The sequence below is a fragment of the Lathamus discolor genome, chromosome Z, assembly GCF_037157495.1.
Source record: "Lathamus discolor isolate bLatDis1 chromosome Z, bLatDis1.hap1, whole genome shotgun sequence".
Lineage (NCBI taxonomy): Eukaryota > Metazoa > Chordata > Aves > Psittaciformes > Psittacidae > Lathamus > Lathamus discolor.
The window spans coordinates 57,655,730-57,678,485 of NC_088909.1; the positions used below are offsets into that span (position 1 = coordinate 57,655,730).

The following is a 22,756-nucleotide window of genomic DNA, read 5'->3' on the forward strand; positions in this document are numbered from 1 at the left end:
TTATTACCATTTATGATACATCAGCATCCAGAAACCCCAAGCAAGCCAAAACATTTTACACAAGACAAAAATGGAACAAGGAAGTAGTTTTCTCATTGAGAACTCAGTGTTCAGACACACAAGAGGTCACACTAACTACCTTTTTCAGCCCAGAAGGACACAGAAAGCAATCAGCCTGTGAGGAGTCACACAAAAAAACTTGTTTAGAGAGACAGAAGCCTCAATTCTGGTGGGTGAAATATAGTGTCTCATAAACACATAAGGAAACATGCATTTGTCACATAACAGTTAATGAATAGGAATCATATTTCTTAAGGAAAAGCCCAAAATCTGCTCATTATTTTCGGTGATGCATTCTCACCCTTAGAAATTTGTCTTCAAAGGGGTCAGAAAAGAATGAAACTTCCAGACTCAATGCAGCATTTCAGACACTATCTAAACCTTCATCCTGAAGGCTTATAAACGAGGGTTAGAAACCCAAAAGAAGCTTATCCCTCTTGCATTTCCTTACAGAAAAACCTTACCACAGCAGCAGCTGTGCAGGATTCAGCAGTTACTTTCAGAGGTCACAGCTGTGTGCAAAACACGCATTGCCCACACAAACTGTGTTCCTAGTCTGTGGAGTCAGAAATCCCTTATGAGGTTTATAATCTTCATCTGTTTCTCTCATCTTGTTTTGCCAAAATATGAATGAATTTCCCTTGCAGCCTCTTTCATTCCTATAGGCATCTTCATAAGACAGATTATGGCTTCAACTAACATACAAAAAATTTAAGAATAAAAGAAAAATCCTCCTGAACACTTAGAGACAGGGAGAATGAGTTTCTTTTTTAATCTAATCGAGGAGTAGGTATACAGGGTGAGATGAAAACCCTTAATAAATAATGTCCCATGGGCTGGAATATATCTTCCTAATATAGGGATTTATTTAACCAGCTGAATGATATAAGAAAAGGAGAAAAGAAAGGAAGAGCGCAAAACAACCAGATGTTTTAACTGTTATATATTATATTTGGTCCTGCTTTCTTGATCCAGTATCTGCAGCAATCACCAACAGCCAGTGATGAGCTGCTCAGGGCTTGATTCTCTTCAGAGCAATGCTGCAGCTGTAGGATCACTGTCATGTCCTGCGGTGTTCCTCAGGGCTGGGGAGAAAGAAGACTTGTTCTTTAATTTAGCCTTGAAACCAACAGATTACTTTTTATGTGAGTCATTTTGTAATGGTGTATGTTTCCATGGTGCTAAGCAAGCCAAGAAGTAGATCTGCAGAGGGAACTCTGTGCCTTACCACCATCCTGCACCACTCCTGGGTCTGTGCTGGACAGTCATGTGCCCATGCAGAGGAAGGAATGGCATTGACAGCCACACCTGGTACGGGTTCTGTAAGGTTAGAAGCTCTAGACTCTGGAGGTGTCACAGTTATTTTTGTTTTCCTCTTACCTAGCATAACACATGAGCTCAATGGAGCAGGATTTGTTCCTTTGGATGAAGCACAAGGTATTAGTTACTCTAGGTTGGGAAAAAAATCATTGCTGAAGAGTGGGCTTCTTTTCCTAAAACAAAGGTTGAGCTCCTCAAGTTACTCTTAGTGCTGGGTCTGATGGAACAAACAGGAGATCAGCTGAAACCATAACAGCAGCAGTCTTTTACATAATTTTCTCCACAGAGCCCTCTGCATGAACCCTGTCTGCTTGTGGCTGGATAAGTGCAGCAGGCAGATCTTAAGGGTAGTAACCCTATATTCTTGCTTTTTGAAAAATTAATACCTGGGGTACAGGAGGAGATAGTGCAGACCACAGTGGGACTGCTAACCCATACCATAAGCTTTTAAGTAATGGCAAAAGCTACTTTTTTATAGTGTTAACAGACATAGAAATCACAGAAACACAGAATCCTTAGGGTTGAAAGGGACTTCTGGAGATAATTTAGTCCAACACGCCTGCCAAGCAGGGCCACACAGAGCAGGTTACACAGGAATGTACACAGGTGTGTTTTGCATGTCTCCAGAGAAGGAGATTCCACAACCTCCCTGGGCTGCCTGTTCTGCCATCCTCAGCCTAAAGATCTTCCTTATGTTGAGGTGAAACTTCTTGTGTTTTTGTTTATGGTCATTACTCTTTGTCCTGTCACTGGGCACCACTGAAAAAGAGTCTGGCACCATTCTCCTGGCATCCACCTTTGAGATATTTATATGCATTAATTAGATACCCTCTCAGGCTTCTCCTCTCTAGACTAAACAGGCCCAGCTCTTGCAATCTCTCCTCATAAGACAGATGCTCCAGACTTCATGGGAATCCTTGTGGCCCTCCCTTGGGCCCTCTCCAGTAGCTCCTTGGTCCTTCTTGTACTGAGGAGCCCAGAAGTGGACACAGTACTCCATATGTGGCCTCATTAGGGACAAGTAGACGGGGATCATAACCTCAGCCTGCTGGCCACACTCCTCCCAGTGCACCCTGGGATACTACGGGCCCTGCTGGCTGCAAGGGCACACTGCCAGCTTATAGTCGACCAGTACTCCCAAGTCCTTCTCAGCTGAGCTGCTCTCTAGTAGGTCCCAAACCTGTGCTTGTGGTTCTTCTTACTCAGTTGCAGTATTCTACACTTGCCCTTGCTGAACTTCATTTGGTTTCTCTCCACCCAGTTGTCCAGACTATCAAGGTCCAGCTGAATGACAGCACAGCATTCAGGTGTATCAGCCACTGCCCCCACCCACGTAACATCAGCAAACTTGCTGAGGGTACACTCCAGCCTTTCACCTAAGTCACTGATAAACAAGTCGAGTAAGACCGGACTCAGCACAGATCCCTGGGGAACACCACTGACTACAGTCCTCTAACTCTCACAACCCCCTGAACTCTACTATTCAGCCAGTTTTTGATCCACCTTATTGTCCATTCATTTAACCCACATTTCCTAAGCTTACCTCCCTACATTATGAGAGACAGTGTCAAACACCTTGCAGAAGTCAAGATAGATAAGATCCACTGCTCTATCCTCATTGACCCATCTTGTCATGTCGTTACAAAAAGCTATCAGATTAGTCAAGCAAGATTTGCCCTTGGTAAATCCATGCTGACTACTCCTGATGACCTTGGTGATGACCTCCAGAATTACCATCACCTTTCCAGGGATGGAGGTGAAGTTGAGTGACCAGTGGTGTCCCGGTTGTCCTTCTTGCCTTTTCTGAAGATGGAATAACATTGGCCTTCCTCCAGTTACTGGGTACCTCTCCTAGTGTTCTGTGACATTAATGAGTATCAGACAGCTACTGTGGCTTGTTTTGGCAAGAGGAATGAAGGCTGATATTGTCTTGTTCTTGCTTAAAAGAAAACCCTGCGTTTCATTTAATATGGAGCATATGTCAGCATAAGAAAGCTGTGCAGATCATCTACGTATATGGGTGCCCCATCTTTCTTATAGGCCCCTTTTAAGAACTGAAAAGGGATCTAGCATCTGAACAGTTCTGGCCCACCTCATCGTGATGAAGAAGTTCCCCAGGAATTTGAAAGGAAAATTAAAGTTGTTAGGACACTTTATATTCTGTTTGTTTGTTTGTTTTTTACAAACTGGGGTTTTATGCTGAAAGAAAAAAGATGTACTTGGAAACAAAAATATTTCTTTCTATTATGGGAACACATCAAAACAGATGGGTATAAATGATCATTCAATCACCTCTCAGATTTTGGGGAGGGACTGTTAAAGAGCTGTTGATGTCTTATAGAAAATGTGGAAATAATCCTCTTTAGAAATAATTTTACTTACGTATTACATGTGCTCTGTAATTCTTTCCCCTTGCAATTTATTACAAAAATTAAGTATAAATTTTGTATGTTTAGCATAATATTTCATATAAAACCAGCTCATCTGTGTTTCTTCTGATTGATTGCATCCCTGGTAACACTGTGATGGCACTGCCTGTAGTAGAAATGAATGTTGCAGAAGAGAACGCTTAATTTCTTATGGAAAAAGGAAGCATCAGAATGTAAAATAAAAAAAAAAAAAAAAAAGAAAAAAGAAAAAAGAAGAAAGAAGGACAGAAGGACAGATTCTATAAGAAAGAAAAGCGGGAAACATATTTTCCTTATATTGGGAAGACATATAACAATGACATCCAATTCGCAGCCAGAACCCCTGCTGAGAAAAGCACTTCAGCACATGCTCGGCTTCCAAGTGGTTGCTTATGTGCATCAAACTCAGCGGGGTATGAATATGTATCTGAATCTTTTCAGCTGTCTAAATCACTGCTTAACAGGGTGAACCACTGAATCAAGGTCTAAGAGAAATATTTTTAGCTGTACACATCTGATTCCAAATACTAGCACTCTATATAACTGCTCAGTGAGGATATTGTTCTAAAATCTAATTATATAGTATTAGCCTCAGATTTATTGTTTTAATAGATGAATTAGGAGTCTTTTACAAAATAATTTCCTGAATTACAGTCTATATATTGCCCTGAGGATCCAGGTTTGAAATATGTTACAGGAGGATAAAAATGTCTCATGGCTTAAACTGATCCACACAGCTTGTTCACTCATTCCCCTCCCCTTTCTTTTTTCCCTCTTTCTTTCCCCACCCCACGCCCACCCCACCTCCCCACTCCCGGAGGGATGGGGAGGAGAATTGAGATAATGTAACTCCCATGGCTTAAAATAAGAACAGCCCAGTAACTAAGGTATAACACAAATCACTACTGATACCACCAATGATAATAATGATAAGAGAAAATAACAAGAGAAGAGAATACAATACCACCACCGAACGAGTTTGACCCCCCTGAAGAGAGACCGTGCTGCCAGTATCTCTTTCTCAGTTGGAGTATAGCTGGCCTCAGATCCTTTGTATCCCCGACTCCAAAAGCCGAGGGGTCGACTTTGAGTCTACCCTGGAGCTTTCTGCCAGAGGCTCCAGGTAGGACCATTTTCCCCAGCTGCGGTGTACAGTATATTTTTTACATCTAGCCCAGTCTGGACTGGTCCATGGGCTACTGCATGAACTATCTCGTGTTTAATTTGCTCAAAGGCTTGTTGTTGCTCAGGGCCCCATTTAAAATCATTCTTCTTCTAGGTCACGTGATAGAGAGGGCTTACAATCAAACTGTAATTTGGGATGTGCATTCTCCAGAACCCCGCAGCACCCAAGAAAGCTTGTGTTTCTTTCTTATTAGTTGGTGGAGACATTGCTGTTAACTTGATGATCACATCTGTGGGGATCTGGCGACGTCCATCTTGCCATTTTATTCCCAAAAATTGAATCTCCTGTGCAGGTCCCCTGACCTTCTTAGTTTTCATGGCAAAAGCGGCCTTCAGAAGGATTTGGATTAATTTCCTCCCTTTCTCAAAGACTTCTTCTGCTATATCACCCCACATGATATTGTCATCAATGTATTGGAGGTGTTCTGGAGCTTGCCCCTGTTCCAGTGCAGTCTGGATCAGTCCATGGCAGATGGCAGGGCTGTGTTTCCAAGATCCATGCAGATGGCAGGGCAGTCGGTTCCAAGTGAACTGGACACCCCTCCAAGTAAAAGCAAACTGTGGCCTACACTCTGCTGCCAAAGGAATTGAGAAAAATGCATTGGCAATATCAGTCAGGACATACCACTTGGCTGCCTTTGACTCTAATTCATACTGAAGTTCTAGCATGTCCGGTACAGCAGCACCCAGTGGCGGTGTGACTTCATTCAGGCCACGATAGTTTATTGTTAGTCCCCACTCTCCATTAGACATTCACACTGGCCATGTGGGGCTACTAAAGGGTGAGCGGGTCCTGGTGATTGCTCCCTGACTCTCCAGTCTACGAATCAGCTGATGGATAGGAATCAGGGAGTCTCGGTTGGTGCGATATAGCTGCCGGTGCACTGATTTGATCGCAATTGGCATTTGTTCTTCGACTTTCTGCAACCCTACAACAGAAGGATCCTCTGAGAGACCAGGCAAGGTGGACAGCTGCTCAATTTCCTCTGTCTCCAAAGCAGCAATACCAAAAGCCCATCAGTACCCTTTTGGGTCTTTGAAGTACCCTCTCCTGAGCTAGTCTATGCCAAGGATTCATGGAGCCTCTGGACCAGTCACAATGGGGTGCTTTTGCCATTTCCTCCCAGTCAGGCTGATTTCAGCCTCCAGTACAGTCAACTCTTGGGATCCTCCTGTCACTCCAGAAATATAGATGGGTTCCACCCCTTGACAGCTTGATGGCATGAGGGTACACTGTGTACCGGTATCTACTAGAGCCTTATACTTCTGTGGGACTGATGTGCCAGGCCATCTGATACACACATTCTAGTAAATCCGATTATCTCCTACCTCCACCTGGCTGGAGGCAGGCCCCCTCTAATAGTCATCACAACGTTGAACATTTAAGTCATGTTGAAAGGGATTATTCTTTGCTATCACAAGAGCTGGAGTAAAATCAGCTCTTCCACTCCACCTGGGAACCTGCTAACCAGAGACTGATGCCACAGCTCTCAGGGGATGATCAGTCTTGGCCCTTGCTCCCCTCTTCAATTTACTCACCTGTTCCTCCAAAGCTGAAGTAGGTTTTCCATCCCATTTTGTCATGTCTTCTCCGTGATCTCGCAGGTAAAACCATAGGGTGGCCCGTGGCATATACCTCCTGTATCTTCTCTCTCGAGCAATAGGACGCCTTTTGTTAATAGCTGAGACATGTGTTGGTACACATGAGGAGCTGGATAAATCAGATAGATTGTCCCTCAATTGTTTGAGATCCTGGGGCAGTTTTTCCACAGCTGAGATGATGGAAGGGGTGAGGCTGTCTTTGAACTCTCGGAGTTTATGAATCATTTCATCCACAGTTAGTGGTACTATATCATTCCAGGTTACTGTTGCCAATGAATGGGCATATGATGACGGTGCATTCCGTGTTAGTTTACGCCACATGGGTTGTGTACATTCGACTTCATCTGGATCTATGGGTATCTCCCCGTTATTTGGCTTGATGTGATAGATCATCTCTACGATGGCTGATTTCCTCAGAGACTGGATGCTTTTGTCTAAAGTAGTCCACTTGGCCGAACGACTCATAACATCGTCCTTGTATGGAAACCTTTCTTTCACAGCTGCCAAGAGCCGCCTCCAAAGACTGGGAGAGTTTTTCTCTCTTGCAATTGCTTTGTCAATTCTCCCTTCTCTAGCAAGTGATCCTAGCTGCTTGGCTTCCCTACCTTCTAGTTGTGATCATCGGCCCCATTGTCCCAGCATTGGAGCAATCAGGTGATGATGTGCTCCCCTGGTTAATGGGTAAAATCTTTTTGCATGTTCTGTAGCTCGGCTGAGGTCCGAGGTTGAGAAGTCCCCTCTTCTTCTTCTTTGTCATGTGATGATGACTCCTGATCAGTGCTGGCCCGGGTGGTGAATGCATTGTTTCTTCATCTTGCTTCACCTTTCTTGCCTCTTTTTTGCTTTTTCTCCTGCTTACAGGGGCAACCAATAAAGGTCCTAATTGGTCCTCTGGTTTAGCTTCAGTGATTATCACTGTGGTTTGAGTAGCAACTGTACTTGTCGCTGGGGGTGGTGTACCTGATGTGTTTGGAGCTGGAGTAGCTGCGCTGACTGTTGCTTTGTCCTCAGATGCAGGGGCATTTTTTAGCTTTTGAAGGTGCTGGCTAGTGTTGAACAAGGCCTTGTAAGCATAGGCCAAGCCCCAGCACGTTGCCATGATTTGTCCCTCTCTGGTATGGCCAGACTGACCACACATCTCATTTAAGTGTTTTACTAATTCTTCCGGATTTTGCACTTGTTCGGTGGTGAAATTCCAAAGTACTGGAGGGGCCCACTGACCGAGATACTTGCCTATACTATCCCACACACCCTGCCACTGACGGCTGTCCAGCCTCGGGGAAAATCTCTTGGTCCTCCTATATCGTCATTTAACCCCAGACAAGGCCCAAACCTGACTGTGCTTAATTCTTGAAATCAGACAAAATGGTTGTGGGCAAAACACACTCTGTATGTGTGCCAACATGGTAATCCCCATCACAATCAGCAAACAGGTCTCAACAGTATTAAAAGGCCATTCAAAACTTTCAAGACTCTCAAATGATGCTGGAAATGGTCTGGGAGGGTAAAAGAATGTCTCCTTCACAGGTTGACCACCCGAGAAGGAGAAAAAAGATGTGCAATTGCTAAGCACCCTAACTATATACCTGCCAAAGTATAAGGGTGGTGACCACATTGGGAACATAAGCCCGATCAGTTTCATGATCAATGATTCTATTGTATTACAAGTTATTATCATAAAGTACAACGAGACAAGAACCTTAGCCCAAGTCCCACACTTGAAAAACACTACCACAGCAAATACCGGCTCTAAGTAAGGTACAATATACTGAGACTGTGAGATCAAGAAGAAGAACTTTGAGAGCCAATAAATCAGCATTGTGATGACTATTAATCCGGTCAGATCTGTCGTTATCTCAACCCTTCCTGTCCCACACTGGGCGCCAAAAAGAACTGTCATGGTTTGAACCGATCCACACAGCTTGTTCACTCACTTCCCTCCCCTTTTTTTTTCCCTCTTTCTTTCCTCCTCACCCCCCTCCCAGCTCCCGGAGGGATGGGGAGGAGAATTGAGAGAATGTAACTCCCATGGGCTGAGATAAGAGTAGTCCAGTAACTAAGGTACAACACAAATCACTACTGCTACCACCACTGATAATAATGATAAGAGAAAATGACAAGAGAAGGTAATAGGATACCACCACTGAACGAGTTCGACCTCCACCCCAAAGAGAGACCGTGCCCTTCCAGGTAACTCCCAGTTACCTCCCTGGGCATGATGTGCTGTGGTACGGAATACCTCTTTGGTTAGCTTGGGTCAGGTGTCCTGTCTCTGCTTCCTCCTGGCCTCCCCTCGTTCCCGGCAGAGCATGAGACTCACAAAGTCCTTGGCCAGAATAAACATTACTTAGCAACAATTAAAAACAATTGGTGTTATCAGCTTTCTTCCCGGGCTGGAAGTCAAAACACAGAGCTTGCACCAGCTACTAAGAAGGAGAAAAATGGCTACTGGTGAACCCAGGACAAAAAGGTAGCTACTACAAAGATTCACTGCTTCTATATGTTAACTTCAGTAAGAAACAAGAAGAATGAGAAAGATATTCTGGAATGTGTTGTCCCTGAATGTACCAAGTCACTTGTGTCCCCTGGAAAACAAGCATCAATAATTCTTACCCTTCAATAGTTTTAAAATATTTTTCATCAATATGTCCTCTCACCTAATCAGAACCATGGAAATTTTCATTTCACTACAAGGTAGTCTTTGCAGTTGTAACAGTAGCATTTTGTGTAGTAGGTGATGTCTTCTTTTTCTGCTGTAGCATACCTCTCTCTTCAAAGATCCAAATTTAGAAGATAAAGCTCAACCCTCATATCATATTATTGTGATCCATATTTCTGCAGAAATTATCCATTATTGAAATAGCTGATTAAATATTCTTTCCATGGGATGGATCCCATCCTGAACCCTAAGCCCAGACCTCTCTAAAATAGTTTAAAAAGTCCTAAGAGACATGTATCTGAATTTCATAAAGGTTATCTCCAGCTTAGGATGTCTTTGTCATAATCATTCTAACAGAAGCTCACAGAATATTCAGATGAGAAGTGATTTTGAAATTATTTTTGTGCTTTACTTATTTAGACACCATTCCTGTATAAATATTCAACTAGTTTATTTAGAAACTGCCATCATCCCCATCATGATGCTGAAAACAATATCTCAATGCAAATTTCATAACAGTGGGAAACTAATTCTGTTTCATAAAAGCCTATTAGAAAATCAGCCAACAGAACTGTGTTGCTCTTAACAGCTATTTAAAAGAAAAATGATCAGTTTTAAATGGGAAATCTAATTTTGGTTTGGATTAAACACTGCATTTCAAAACGAAAACTTCATCTAAATATAATTGGATGAAATTACTCTGAAATGGTGCCAAAATCTACTAGTTGAAAGCAGCTTATTACGGCTTTGCTCTTCTGCTGGAGTAACCATTAAAACTCAAATTTCATGTTAGGAGGATCGTAAAGGGGTTTTTTAGTCATTTACATATTGGTCATGCAATCCTAATCCCTATATGAATTATTTACTGTTGTCTATGTTGGTTATTCTGACATGAGAGACTGTATACCACAGAATCACAGATGACAGAATGACAGAATGGTAAGGTTGGAAGGAACCTCTGGAGCCTATTTTCTCCAATCTGCTTGCTCCAGCAGGAGCACTTAGACTCAGTTGCCAAAGACCATGTCTCAGCAGCCTTTAAACATCTCTTGCATGGGAGACTCAGCCTCTGTGTTCTACATGCATATATGTGTGTCTGTGCATGCATATGTATTTAAAGACAAGCATGATGTTCCAGAACTTTCAGGCCTTATTTTCTCTCAGTGATTAGACTTTAGATAGTGAAAGATTTTTCAAGCTGCTTGCAACCAGAAGTAACTTAGAGGTAATGTATCAGCAAATGTGGTTCATTGATGGATGTAACCAGCACATTTCTTCATAGTCCTTTCACAGTATTGCAGGGTAAACAAAATTTGTTGCAGTGTTGGTAATTCTCAGAGAGCATGATAGGTGATCTGAAAGAACATGGAAGATAGGAGAAATGAATCATGCAGACAAAAGTTTTGCTCCATTACAGGGAGTAGCCAAAGATATTTCACTAGTAATTTGTTGGGTTTCCCCTTTCATGGTGCCTGGGAGAGAAGACAGAACATGACAAGAATAAAGAGCAAATGATTTTGATTCTGAATCTTCTTCTCCTCCAGGAATAAGACCAGTTTTGGTGCATGGCTGACTCTGTAGCTCTAATTGGAATGTTAATGCCAGACTAAGTTTTCTTAAAGTTTGGTTTGAAAATCTGCCTGGCATTTTCAAGTGAAAATTTTACCTTAGATTTAAAGATTCAGTGTCTATCTCCTCTTCAATATGTTTCTACACTATACTCACAAGAGAAAAGCTGGAAAAAATATTCTTTACAGGCAAAGCAGAAGACATATGCTTACAGCTGAACTTGGCACTAAATTCTTTTAAACATCTTTTGGCTCTCTAAAGTGTTCTATTTTTATTAGAAAGATGTGCTGCAGATGCCCACCTCTAGGGCCCCTGAAATACTGTCACATAATCTGTGAAGATAGAAACTATTTGGTTTTGTGTGGTGTGGTGCTTTATGGCACTACAGCAACACTATAGGGTCTTCCAGAAGCAGCATATACAGAATTTTTCTGGGACGTCTTAAAAAACAGTTCTGCATTGAAATTGATGTGATGGCACTAGTTCTCTGAAGAGAGTAAATTGTCGCTGGGAGAAATATCAAGATATAGTTTAAGATGTATTTAACTCTCTACATACAAATATTTATCTTAGCCCACCTTTTCTGATCCCCATGTAGTTAGTGGAAAAGGATACGTCTCTTTAATGGACAATCTCAAGGAGTTAATGAGCATCCTTCATGAAGTCATATTCTGGAAAAATAGCTTTTTGTTCATTCCGGAGATATCTCTTTCATTTGGCTACTGCTGTCTAGGCAGGTTCCTATTATTCCTTCCAATGCAGCCTGAAGGTGGTAGTCTTCTAGCCTCAAAGTATATCTAAACTAGTCAGGCTCAATAGAGATCTGGTCAATAGAGTCTGGAAAGATATTTTTCTGACCTTATGCAGACTTCTACTTCATCATGAAATAAATTGCACCCAGTCCTCAATCAATTCTAACAGCTAGCTCTCCACTGCCTGCAAGGACAATGTGTGTTATCAGCTCAGATCTATCTGCCCCCTTGTAGGCAGACAAATAGGGCAAATGAATCCCTCCCTATGTCTTTTACTATACACTAAGTGATATGACTAATATCTGCCAGTCACAATTCATGTTTTAGTTTCATCCTCTCTGGTGAAGAATATAGGAAAGGAGGTGAGAAAGGAAGAGAAATTATATTATCAGCACAATGTATTATTTAGACACATAGGTTGCAGGGCTTTCCAGATTCACAACACATTAAAGATGACAGCAATAGAAGTGGAAACAGAGCAGCTGAGGTGTTTGGAAAATCTGGTCCTTTATGTTAGTTCATGAGTCTTTTCAACTACAAATTCCCTTTCTCTGGGTTTATACTCCTTTATTATCAAAGGTTAGCTCATTACCTATATTAATAGCAGACTTCCAAAAGAAGTGACACTGGTATTATGGATATATGTAGTACCTAAGGGGTAAAGGTGTATTTCTAGATAAGGAAATAACAAACCAAACAATCCTAGAAAAATAAACAAAGTACACAGAACAGTGTTGCACAAAATACACTGAGCTGGAAGACATGAATTTTAATGTCTCTCTCTGAGTCTGGAGGAATGGTCATTCTCACAGTGCCATTTTATTGCCTTACATTAAATGCATTTAACTAGAGTTTCTAGCTTTATCCTTCCCCCAAGAATATAAATTAGTGCTATTATGAAACCAATGCTATAGTGTTGAAATGAGATGGAAAGTGAGAGGACAGTTGCAGAGACTTTTCTGGGGCAGTATAATTTTATACCACCATATAGTTCTTTTCCAAATCTGATCTTTTATGCTGGGTGCAGATATCTTCCCTGGTAATGGAAGCACAGCTTCTGTCTTGAAACACTTCCAATCAAATTCTGTCAATGACAGACCTCTGGGTTGATTGCTTAAAATGTAATTTTTGTTTTAGCTGCTGAAAGGAGCAAATATACTCTGAAGCAGTATGTAATCCATTGAGTACTGATCTTTCATTCTAACAGTGTGCAGAAAAGCTCAGTGCATTGCGGGGGGAAAAAAAGGTCCCTAATAAACCCTAAACAAAAGGAGAGGACAAGTTTTTTATTCAACAAACACTTCTTGTGTGTGTTTGATAAATCCAATCTTGTGACACTTTAATCAAGACAAGACTGTTTCATATCTGTGAATATTTGGGAGTCTGAGACTCAGTATTACCTTTTTTAGAAATATGTCAGAGTCCAACCAGAAAAGGAAACCCAAGTATTAGAGGAGAATTAATAACAAGAGAACAGAGAAGCCATTCTTCAGCTACTGTTAATCAGCATGGCTCTGCCAGCATCAGCAGAAACAAGATAATAAAACTGTAATTTGGCTTTGCTGGTATCAGAAGGAAATCTGCTGTTCAGTTCAGGCTGCCAAAGCAGGGAACACAGACAGATACGTAACAGGTTTGTTTTAATTTCAAAACCAAAATGGATCCTAGTTCTGATGTAAAGCCTACTTGACTCAAACCCCATTAATCACTCCTATACAGTGATGAAATATGTCTTTTTGTTTGTTTTCAATGTTCTGTGTGTTCATTTTACCTGCCATCTCCTGTAGTTTTGGCTTTAGCTTCTTTTTAATTACAGTGAACAGCCATTTCCACCCACCTTCTTTGTGATCGCTCCTCTCATATTCCATTTTAGCTGATCTTTCTCCAGGCTGAAGAGATGAATCGACTGTTTCCGTGAACAGAAATCATTACCTGGCATTCCTCACTACTGTTTTTCATGCATTTTCTAGTTTTTCTGTACATTTTCTGAGAAGCAAGACTAGAACTGAACACAATATTTGGTATATGATTGTACAATAGGAACCCTCAACACTTTTCTGTTTTATTCTCACTTTCCTGACATTAATTCATTGACGTATTCCTTTTCAAAAGAGTTTTCATTTCACAACTCCATCTAAACTAATCCAACTATTGTATCATTAAGAGGGGCCAGCCATGCACATTTAACCAACCTTCGTTCCAATTCTGTAGTATAATGTTGAAACTTTTTCTGAGATTTTGCCTGTGAAGCTGAACTACATCACCATGAAGAACAGCGAATAACTTCCCAACTTGTTAATTCAAAGGTGAACAAACTCCAACTCAAACCAAAAATCATCAGCTGTGGCCACTGTCAGGATGATGGTAGAGTGGTAGATGTAGTTTTTCTTGATTTCAGTAAGGCATTTGATACTGTCTCCCACAGCATCCTCATAGATAAGCTAAAGAAGTGTGGGCTTGACGATCAAGTAGTGAGGTGGATCGAGAACTGGTTGAAAGGAAGAAGGCAGAGAGTTGTGGTCAATGGCGCAGAATCTAGCTGGAGGTCTGTGACTAGTGGAGTTCCTCAGGGGTCGGTGCTGGGACCGGTGCTGTTTAATATTTTCATCAATGACCTGGATGAGGGAACTGAGTGCACCCTCAGCAAGTTTGCTGATGACACAAAACTGGGAGGAGTGGCTGACACACCAGAGGACTGTGCTGCCATTCAGCGAGACCTGGACAGGCTGGAGAGTTGGGCGGGGAGAAACTTGATGAAATTTAACAAGGGCAAGTGTAGAGTCTTGCATCTGGGGAAGAACAACCCCATGTACCAGTACAGGTTGGGGGTTGACCTGCTGGAAAGTAGCGAAGGGGAAAGGGACCTGGGGGTCCTGGTGGATAGGAGGATGACCATGAGCCAGCAATGTGCTCTTGCGGCCAAGAAGGCAAATGGCATCTTAGGGTGCATTAGAAAGGGAGTGGTTAGTAGGTCAAGAGAGGTTCTCCTCCCCCTCTACTCAGCCTTGGTGAGGCCGCATCTGGAATATTGCGTCCAGTTCTGGGCCCCTCTGTTCAAGAAGGACAGGGAATTGCTTGAAGGAGTCCAGCGCAGAGCCACAAAGATGATTAAGGGAGTGGAACATCTCCCTTATGAGGAGAGGCTGAGGGAGCTGGGTCTCTTTAGCTTGGAGAAGAGGAGACTGAGGGGTGACCTCATCAATGTTTACAAATATGTAAAGGGTAGGTGTCAGGATGATGGAGCTAGGCTTTTTTCAGTGATATCCAGTGATAGGACAAGGGGCAATGGGTGTAAACTGGAGCATAGGAAGTTCCACGTTAACATCAGGAAGAACTTCTTTACTGTAAGAGTGACAGAGCACTGGAACAGGTTGCCCAGGGAGGTTGTGGAGTCTCCTACACTGGAGATATTCAAGGCCCGCCTGGACAAGTTCCTGTGTGATGTACTGTAGGTTACCCTGCTCTTGCAGGGGGGTTGGACTAGATGATCTTTTGAGGTCCCTTCCAACCCTTGGGATTCTGTGATTCTGTAATCTTTGAGACAATGGACATAGGAGTTTGATTTCAGATCAGTCTCTCGCACCATCTTCTGATTTCTCTGTGAGAATGTTTTCTTCTATGGCAAATTATGGCCAAGGTAATAAAATCTAAACAAATTTGAATCTTTTATAGTTCTATATGTTGGAAATTAAGTATTTTCTTCTTTTTTAGTTTTGTGTGTGTGGGAGAGAGACACACTATTTTCTGAAGCAGTAACACACAACAGTCAAACACACAAAATCCCTAAAGAGATTTCATGCACCCTGTACAACACATATTTCAAAGACCTTTACAAAACAGCAGTACACAACTGCAGTTTCTGACTTACTGAGTTTCACTTCAAGAAGAACTGATCAAAGAGCAGATCTCAAAATATAAGGGGACAGGTTTTATTATTTCATGTTCTTGTTATTGGTAATGATATATGATTCACAGGTCTTCACTGCTGCTGTAAACTGCAAGTTTAGTGATACCTATGTAGGCTTACCTGCAGTGAGTTTGTTCTGAACTGCCCACTGAGAATTGTGATCAGTGTGGCTCAAGTACAAAAAGGGGCAAAATTCAATTTACTGCTTCAGAAAATAGTGTGTCTCTCTCCCACACACACAAAACTAAAAAAGAAGAAAATACTTAATTTCCAACATGTAGAATTATAAAAGATTCAAATTTGTTTTGGGTTTCACTACAAGGTAACACTGGGATAATTACAACATGAAAATTTTAAATTTTTTTCCCAAAATCTTCTGGTTGCCCTTCCTTGAAAAGATGATGAAGAGTCACTTTCTTTAATTTCAGGACATCTGAAGTTAATTTCTGGTAGGCTAGGTCATGGAAAACATGTTATTTTGCAACTCTGGTAGGGCCACACTGATGTGGATTGTGAGATGGATACATAAATGTACATCTTCAATTTGGAGATTTTTTCTCAAGCCTGTCAGGAAATTAAGGACAATTTTATATTGAAAAGACCACTTGGGAGCATGGTAGATTTTGGAGACAATTAGTTCCTCTAAACAGTGTGATGTGCAACTTTCAGTCTCCAAGTCTTTAGTAGTCAAGAAATTCAACTTTTCTGAAGATTCTTTTGTAATCCTTGGAGATCTTTGATGTTATGTTACTCAATTTTAATTAAATAGCTGTATTAGAAAAACCTATGTTACTGCTAATTCCCTTCAGACGACACATTATTTCCCATCTTTTAATGTTTCTATTACAGGCACTCACAAAATAGTTATTTACTCTGAGGTGACTTGCACTCTTAACCTTGTCTGTAACCTGTCTGTAATTTCCCTCATGATATACATAGATTTTTCTGCACTATGTATAAACCTTATAATTTTATTACTTAAAAACCAAACAAACAAATAAACAAACAAAAAACAACAAAGCAAAGCAAAACAAAACAAAACCCTCTCTAGTAATTTTTCTATACATATATCCACAACATACGTAAAAGCTTACACAAGGTTTGGGTTTACTTTTAGACCTGTGGTTAGTACCTGCTAGATAAAGACTTTTCTCCAACAACAAAGAAATACTCAAAGGCAGTAGCATGTTAAAAAACATCAACATTAGGTATTTTCTTCAGCACTTAGGTATTTTCAAATTGTCAGCATTATTTCTTCATCTCATAATTTTCTCTCTTCAGTATTAATTACATTTGAAGTAATGACACACAGTGTTGCAAACATGTCCCAAAACCCTTCAGAGAGAAGCAGCCAGAAGACACTGCTGACATCAACATCACAACTCCATAACCTATACAACTCATATGTGCAAAATACTCTCCTACATAACAGTAACATAAGACCAAGGAGAACAGAAAGTTTGTTATATATCTGTAAATAGCAGATGGTGGGCCTTTTGTGAAACAGCAAAATGAATCTGACAACCGAATTTCCTGCTCAGAGCACCTAAGTCCTAGGACTGCATTTGTGGTGAGGTAAGTGCATTGATTGCAGGAGAGGAAAAAGTGTAGAGCCACTATCCAAAGAAAGATCTATGGCACAGTTTGTTTCGCTTGCTAGAAAATCAGGCTTTTATTTTCCTTTGTCGATGTGTCATTATCAATACTATAGACATCACCACAAGGGGATGGATTTCTAAACAAAGAGAATGAAAACCTGCAATACAACACTTATTTAGACTCTTAGGTCGTACTTCTGTAGCTGCAGTCACATGAATGGATGCATAACACAGTTACCCAAGTCTTGCATAAGCCATTGTCTTCCTTCGAACAGCAGTATGGATGGACAATTTTGTTCACAATTATTTATTCATTTTTTTAATTTATTTTACTTTCATGATTTTTCTGTTCTCCTATAAATTCTTAAAGTAGTACCTCCAGAAGTGTTACTCTGATTTCACAGGGCTTCCATTCACAGTGCAAGAAGACTTCTAAAGGCAGACCTGAGATTCATATTTTCTAGATCCAGGCTGTTGCCTGCATGTTATACATCAGAGAACAAAGCTTTTATTTACCCTGTTCGTATATTACTAAACTCTCCATTATTAGTTTGTCTGGATAAATGAGTCTGTCATGTATCATTAAGGGAAGGTTATTAATATGGTTACCCATTATCCAAGGAACTTTAAAACACCTTCTAGGGATGAAGAAGTTAAAAACAGAATGAAACTTTGGCTCCAAATCTTTATCTGATATTTTGAAAATTATAGTATAATTGGTCACAGCTCAGCACTGCAGCTGGGAGACTGCTGTCTCAGTACTTTCCTCTGAAAAGAAAATCCACTAACTTTCAATCCTCTACAAACACAAAAACGTGTATGATATAAGGATGTATCGGGTCAGAACACATGCACATCCATTCTCATCATCAGTTAGCTGTCAGGGCCTGACCCTTAGTTAAAGAGAACAAGCAAAAGAGCAAAGATGGAACTGTCTTTCCTCCAGCAAAATTCTCTTGGCAGTGTGTCAGTTAAAGGATTTCTAAACTGGAGGATGCATCTAAACTGTTGCACTCACTGATCCATAATGCAACTGCCCTCCGTGAATATGTATACACCTTTTCTGAACGTATCGAGGTTTTTTTCTCCCCAATATCCTGTAGCAGTGGGTTCTTCTCTTAAACATTGAGGTTCATGAAAAGGTATTCCACGCATTCTTTTAATACTATGCTGTAGCTTTAGCTCCAGAAAACTTTAGCCTGTCCTGATCTTACAAGAAATAGGAAAAATGTCCTCACATGGAGTAACTTTGTAATACACCCAAGTTCATACTTCTGTTCTGTGAACTTCTTTTCAGATCATCTCAAGGGCTGAAAAAATCTTATTCACAGGTTAGACACAAAACTTCACCACCAGTATTTATACTGAAAAATTTAATTCATATCACAGTCTGCTCCTTCTGTGTGGTTTACCTCTGTTCTCTAGTTAAGATGTCATGAATTTATTTTTGTATTTATTTACACTCCCATGTGTTTTATCATGACAATGATATATTCTATTTAAAAGAAATAAAAATTAAAAAAAAGTGTATTATACTTTCAGACTCTATATTTTAGATCTGTAGTTTCATTCAGAACATTTCATTCATTAAAAAAAATAACATTTCTGCAAAGAAGTATAGGTCTATTATTAACACTTTGTAAGAATGTTTTTATCCCTGTTAATCCAACCTTTTGTGACTGCTGGAGTAAATATTTGCAAAAATAGTTGTTGAAAATTAACACTGTAACTGCTGATATTTCAAAATGTTTTTAATGCTGTGTTTTTTATCTAGGATACTTTTTATTTTGAGACACTATTTCTGTCGTCTCAAGAGTCTTGGTAATGAAAGTCATAAAGGAATTGAAAGTTATGAATACTCTGAAGAACAGAAATGTCTATGAGTTGGACCTGCATTTATAACTTGTCAGGAAAAATAAAAAATAAAAAAAATAATAAAAAAAATACAACAAGATCCCACCAACTGACTTAAAGATCAAAAAACAGTATCTTTGTCAGCTTATATTAATCGCCTAGGAGTGAAATCTCAGAAATCTCAGAAAAATTTTGTAAAGGCACTTCTATTAAAAGGTAGCTTTTTATTACAATGACCACTAACAATCTCCTCCCAACCAAAGTGCACCTTCCTTCACTCTAGCATGCATATAAAGATTTACAATGACAGGTTACAGTATGCTGTATAGTACTAGTCATAAAGCCAGTGCCCACCGTGTCCACAGACTTATCCCTGGTAATACATTAACCTGTTCCACCAATAAAATCATCCATGAGTCACACTGGTAAATGCAAGCAGATTAACTTCAAAGTAATTGTACTTAGAATATGTTTGACCTCAAAATTTTCTGCATCTATTTCCAAGCTAAAAAAAAATCTGCGTGTGTGAAAACTTGCCTATTTCTTCCAGTTGTATCAGATGGCCAAAAAAGAGATGTTCCATTTGTCTTTAAACCTTGCTAGTAAATCTCTGCAAGTACTCACTTAATTGCAACAGTCTTAATGAAAAGTAATGTTGATTAAAGTAAAAAGTCTTTTGTTTTACCATTGTGAAGTATTTAAACAATTTTTTCATTATCACATTGGAAACTCACAAGAGAACTTGCCCCTGAACCCAGATAGCTTGAATGCACAAAGAATGTTTTACTATATTTCATCTCCTAATATATTAGATATTATAGGATTCTAATCACTGAATATTATTTTTACCTTCTAACAAGCAAAGTACTGTCTATCAAAATATATAGAAATGTGCTTTAAGTTAAGAAGAATAACAGAAGACTCAAATTTCAAACAAGATGTCAGAAGTGAAGACAGAAGTGCAGTCTACTGTGAAGAGGAAACATTCACAAAATTTGGCTCACGCCTTTATGTTTTAACAGGAAGAACCTGAGGTACTGAACAGCTTGTTCCTCTGTGAAAGCCAAAACTAGAGAAAGGTTGATATTTTTAATTCTTTTTTTGGAAGGTGCTGAAAGCTCCACACAAGACTTCAGACATGACATGGTTGCCTGTGACTTCATCTGATTTGCAGCAAAAAGTCCTTTAATCAGTCTGTCTTATGACTGAAGAGCATGTACCTTCAACAATTTTAGATCAGTATCTGAATCTTAAAAATCTCATGTGGAAACCCCTAAAACAGTATTAAATTTAAAATTAATCTGCAAACATCTGGTTTCATTTAGTTGCCTAATCCAAAGTCAGGAGAATCTATTCTTTTGTTTACTTTCAAGAAATTTTAGTAAAAAGTCACATGAAAAAGGCTTTTTTGAGAAACTTTGTAAGAGTATGATGCATACGACTCTGAAAAGAAATCTGTATATTGAAAGCTACCTCTCCTCATACCAGTTCACTAGAATAACCTGAATTAAAGTAGCTCAGTCATGCTACGCAAAAACACAGACTTTTTCTGGAAAATGCTGAATTATAAAGACATAAATGATTTCTAACATCACACAGATGGAGACACCATTGGAAGACAGCTAGCTGACACATCAAGGCAGGATCAGCCAACAGTTTTATTGTGATCTTTTACTCCAATTGGAATCATAGAATCATAGCATCATAGAATAGCTAGGTTTGAAAAGGACTTTAACATCATCTAGTTCCAACCCCCCTGACATGGGCAGCGACATCTCACACTAAACCATACCACCCAAGGCTTAGGCCTGGCCTTGAACACTGCCAGGGATGGAGCATTCACAACCTCCCTGGGCAACCCATTCCAGTGCCTCACCACCCTTACACTAAAAAACTTCTTCCTTATACCCAATCTAAACTTCCCCTGTGTAAGTTTTAACCGCGTACCCCTTGTCCTGTCACTACTGTCCCCGATGAAGAGGCCCTCCCGAGCATCCCTATAGGCCCCCTTCAGATACTGGAAGGCTGCTATGAGGTCCCCACACAGCCTTCTCTTCTCCAGGCTGAACAGACCCAGCTTTCTCAGCCTGTCTTCATACGGGAGGTGCTCCAGTCCCCTGATCATCCTCGTGGCCCTCCACTGGACTTGTTCCAACAGTTCCATGTCCTTTTTATGTTGAGGATACCAGAAGTGCACAGAATGCTCCAGGTGAGGTCTCACGAGAGCAGAGTAGAGGGGCAGGATCACCTCCCTCAACCTGCTGGTCACGCTCCTTTTGATGCAGCCCAGGATACGGCTGGCTTTCTGGGCTGCGAGTGCACACTGCTGGCTCATGTTCATTTTCTCATCGACCAGCACCCCCAATTCCTTCTCTGCAGGGCTGCTCTGAATCTCTTCTCTGTCCAACATGTAGCTGTGCCTGGTATTGCTCCGACCCAGGTGTAGGACCTTGCACTTGACATGGTTGAACTTCATAAGGTTGGCATCAGCCCACCTCACAAGCGTATCAAGGTCCCTCTGGATGGCATCCCTTCCCTCCAGCATATCAACCGGACCACACAGCTTGGTGTCATCTGCAAACTTGCTGAGGGTGCACTCAATCCCACTGTCCATGTCACCAACAGAGATGTTAAACAAGACCGGTCCCAACACCAATCCCTGAGGGACACCACTCGTTACTGGTCTCCAGCCGGACATTGAGCCATTGACCACAACTCTTTGCATGCGGCCATCCAGCCAGTTCTTTATCCATTGAGTGGTCCACCCATCAAACTGATGTCTCTCCAACTTAGAGACAAGGATGTGGTGTGGGACAGTGTCAAACGCTTTGCAGGAGTCCAGGTAGATGACATCAACTGCTTTACCCTTGTCCATCAGTTCTGTAGCCCCATCATAGAAGGCCACCAAATTGGTCAGGCAGTATTTCCCCTTAGTGAAGCCCTGCTGGCTGTCACCAAGCACCTTGTTGTTTTTCATATGCCTTAGCATGCCTTCCAGGAGAATGTGCTCCAAGATTTTGCCAGGCACAGAGGTGAGACTGACTGGTCTGTAGTTCCCTGGGTCTTCCAATTTCCCCTTCTTGAAAATGGGGGTTATATTTCCCCTTTTCCAGTAGTTAGGAACTTCACCTGACTGCCATCAGTTTTCAAGTATGATGGCCAGGGGCTCAGCAACTACATTTGCCAGCTCCTTCAGGACCCAAGGATGGATTTCATCAGGTCCCATGGACTTGTGCACATTCAGATTTTGAAGATGGTCTCGAACCAGATCCTCTCCTGCAGTGGGCCCAAGGTCTTCATTCTCACAGTCCCTGCGTCTACCTTCTAAGACTTGGGTGGTGCAGTCAGAGCCGTTGCCAGTGAAGACTGAGGCGAAGAAGTCATTCAGAACCTCAGCCTTCTCCAAATCCTGTGTAGCCAGTTCTCCCGAGAGCTTCCTCAGGGGGCCTATGTTGTCCCTAGTCTGTTTTTTGTTTGCTACATACCTGTAGAATCCCTTCCTGTTATCCTTAACATCCCTGGCCAAGTTTAATTCTAACTGGGCCTTAGCTTTCCTAACCTGGTCCCTAGCTTCCCGGACAACATCCCTGTACTCTACCCAGCACAGTCTCTGAACTTTTCTTAAGAAACACCTGCTTTGTGATCCTAAATACTGAAGAGCAAAAGAAGATGCGCTGATCAGTTCAACCATTTTCCATTGCTATATGTACAGCACACTGATGGGGACATGGAGAACACAGAGAAACAGTATTGATTGTTCATGCACTCATATTTCCCATTCCCATGCTATTTAAGCTTCTCAGGTTTTCTGAATGAGAAAAATTCTCACTTTTCAAGGCTTT

General features: G+C 41.0%; 1 long non-coding RNA gene across 1 annotated transcript in view; it reads right to left on the reverse strand.

Moving 5' to 3' along the window:
* Nucleotides 1-1,024: 1,024 nt before the first annotated feature.
* The window catches only part of LOC136005468 (uncharacterized), a 45,272-nt gene continuing 23,540 nt past the window's right edge, over nt 1,025-22,756 (reverse strand). The window contains exon 4 of the long non-coding RNA XR_010608786.1: nt 1,025-1,145. This is a non-coding gene — a long non-coding RNA (uncharacterized LOC136005468). The remainder of the gene's footprint in view (nt 1,146-22,756) is intronic.